Source organism: Coenobita brevimanus, chromosome 116, assembly GCF_032717465.1.
Source record: "Coenobita brevimanus isolate Jiangsu-jjx chromosome 116, ASM3271746v2, whole genome shotgun sequence".
NCBI lineage: Eukaryota > Metazoa > Arthropoda > Malacostraca > Decapoda > Coenobitidae > Coenobita > Coenobita brevimanus.
The window spans coordinates 17,386,864-17,390,253 of record NC_137069.1 but is presented as its reverse complement, the minus strand read 5'-3'; positions in this window follow the sequence as shown (position 1 = coordinate 17,390,253).

Below are 3,390 nucleotides of genomic sequence, written 5' to 3'. Positions count from 1 at the left end.
CATACACAGACCCACACCATACAGACATACACAAAAACAGACATACACCATACATACATACACATACACAGACCTGCACCATACATACATACACACCACACGAGCAATCACACCTACACCATCCATAGGTCATAACTTCATCATAAATTCACTGTACACCAAAAATACTGTGAATCTTTACATACCCCAAACATACAATATCTGTAAAGCATATACACCATACATACACCATATCCTCTGTCTCTCCCTACTCATCAACAACCCCCTGCCACAAACCAACTCATTTCTCCCTCCCCCTTCCCATATATCCCTCATACCTCTCATTCTACAGATCCCCCTCACCCTCTACCTCCCCCACTACAACACTCCCTCCACACACACACACACATACACACACACACACACACACACACACACACACACACACACACACACACACACACACACACACACACACACACACACACACCTCCATCACTCCCTTTGTTTTTTTTTATTCCATTTAATGGGTGCTTTTTCTATTTGGCACATAAACCTCGCGTATCCTTTATTTTCTAGTGAAGTCCTTTATCGTCTATTCTTGCCGCTCCCAGACGGTTTTTAATTCAGTTTAAGAAAATCCACTCGTGCTGAATGGGTTAACTAAGGCTCCGTCACACACCTCTAGTTCTAAAAGCCTCTCTCTCTCTCTCTCTCTCTCTCTCTCTCTCTCGGCGAACATACCCCTCCAATTTCGAAAGTCTCCACAGCTGAATGTAACAGTGAAGAGATGGAAAGAGTTACATAAAGGAGAAAATGGAAAAAGAAAAAAATAGAAAAAAAAGAAAAAAAAAACGGAAAAAATAGAGAACCATAGATAAAGAGAAAAAATAGAAAAAATCAGAAAAAGAAAAAAAAGAAAAAAGAAAAAATAGGGTATAGAAAAAAAGGAAAAATAGAAAAGATAAATTGAAAGAGAAATGAAAAAAAAAACTAGAAAAAAATCAGAAAAAATGAAAAATGAAAAAATGAAGAAAACAGAATAGAAAAGAAAATCGAAAATAAAAAATAGAAAAAAATAAAATGGGAAATTTTGAGAAAAAGAAAAAATAGAAAAAAAACGGAAAGAGATAAATAGGAAAACGAAATAGAAAAAATGAAAAATTGAAAAAAAATAGAAATATAAAAAAAAGAAGAAAGAAATAGAAAAGAGATATAGAAAAGATAAACAGAAAAAGAAACAAAAAGAAAAAATATAAACAATGAAAGTAGAAAATACAGAAAAAGAAAAAAAGAAAAAATAGAAAAAAGAAAAATCGAGAAAAAATCAAGAAATGGAATACATATAGAAAAAAAAAATGAAAAAATAGAGAAGAGATAAAATAGAAAAAATAAAGTAAAAAATAGAAAAGAAAATAATACAGAAAAGCTAATGAAAAACAGAAAATAGAAAGTTGAAATAAGAAAAATTAGGAAAAAGGAATACATCTCCTAGCTGAGTGAAGTAAGCCTGTCCCATACATGCCCTTCCTTCCGGTCTCTGTTAAATTCTGACTAAAGACTGTCATTTTTTTTTCCGGTAAAGAGATTGTAGCTGTTTCATTGGGATGGTCGAGGCTACGTATTCTATTTTGAACATAGGAACATAAGAAGAAGAGAGGATAACTACACTAGGCTAATTGATCCATGCTAAGAAGCCCCTATAGCCTAACTAAATTACTAGAATGGGGTAGGATAGAATAGAAGACTCTCCCCCGCCCTCCAACCCCGCCAGCCGAACTGACAGGAAAAAAGTTAGAAGGAGCACCTCGCAGTGCAAAAAATCTGGCGTGGACATTTCATAGGGAAGTGCGAAAAAGAGTGATTCTGGGTGACTGCTGATGATTTTAACCAACAGAAAAGCCCACGTAGTTAAAAGGATGGTGAAACTTGGTGACTGATATTTTTTGGGAGTAGTTGTAGACGATTTTATTTCGCAGACTGATGTTTGGAGGGTAATTGTTGACAATTTTATTCAGCAGACTGATATTTTGGGGGTAACTGTTGACGATTTTCTTCAGCAGACTGATAATTAGGGGAGTAACTGATGACGATTTTATTCAGCAGAATGATATTTTTTGGGGGTAACTGTTGACGATTTTATGCACCAGATTCAACCATTTTTTTCACCGAGACTGGCCACCTTAATTGGTTTTAGGTCGCGTTCACACCAAACACTTGCTGGTGCGGGAGGGACTTATGAATCACTTTATAGAGGTTCTTGCCCTCCCCCTGTCCAAACTCAGGTTTTGACTTACAGGATGGACAAGGAGGCTGTCGAATCTTCTTCTGTCTTAGTTGTAGCTTCATAAATAAATCTTGATTCTAGCTTCATAAATAAATCTTGATTCTAGCTTCATAAATAAATCTTGATTCTAGCTTCATAAATAAATCTTGATTCTAGCTTCATAAATAAATCTTAATTCTAGCTTCATAAATAAATCTTGATTCTAGCTTCATAAATAAATCTTGATTCTAGCTTCATAAATAAATCTTGATTATAGCTTCATAAATATATTTTGGTTGTAGCTTCATAAAAAAATCTTGGTTGTAGCTTCATTAAAAAAATCTTGGTTGTAGCTTCATAAATAAATCTTGGTTGTATCTTCATAAATAAATCTTGGTTGTAGCTTCATAAATAAATCAAAGAGACGAAGACTTCAGCAGGTTCTGACTATTTTCTGCAGGATGGTCAAAGAAAGGAGTGACTGTTAAAGTAGTACTGTAATCTGTAATCTCTCTGCAATCCTTTCTGTTATCTGTAATCTCTGTAATCTGTCTGCAATCCCTTCTGTAATCTGTAATCTCTGTAATCTCTCTGTAATCCTTTCTGTAATATGTAATCTCTCCCGACACATACACCGTTGTCTTCCTCCTTCTTAGCACCCAATCTCCCCCCCCCCACACCAACACCCTCTTCTCTTCCTTCCGCTTCAAAACGCTTCGAAACCCGCACATTTGAGTTCGGATTCAAACCTTACAGATGGAGAGGTGGAACAAATCAAGAGGCGGAACAGCATCGAGAGGTGGAACAGAATCAAGAGGCGTAACAGAATCAAGAGGAGGAACAGCATCAAGAGGCGGAACAGAATCAAGAGCCGGAACAGAATCATCCCAAAGGCGGAACAGAATCAAGAGCCGGAACAGAATCATCCCAAAGGCGGAACAGAATCAAGAGCCGGAACAGAATCATCCCAAAGGCGGAACAGAATCATCTCAAGAGGCGGAATAGAATCATCTCAAGAGGCGGAACAGAATCATCTCAAGAGGCGGAATAGAATCATCTCAAGAGGCAGAACAGAATCATCTCAAGAAGCGGAATAGAATAATCTCAGGAGGCGGAACAGAATCAAGAGGCGGAACAGAATCAAG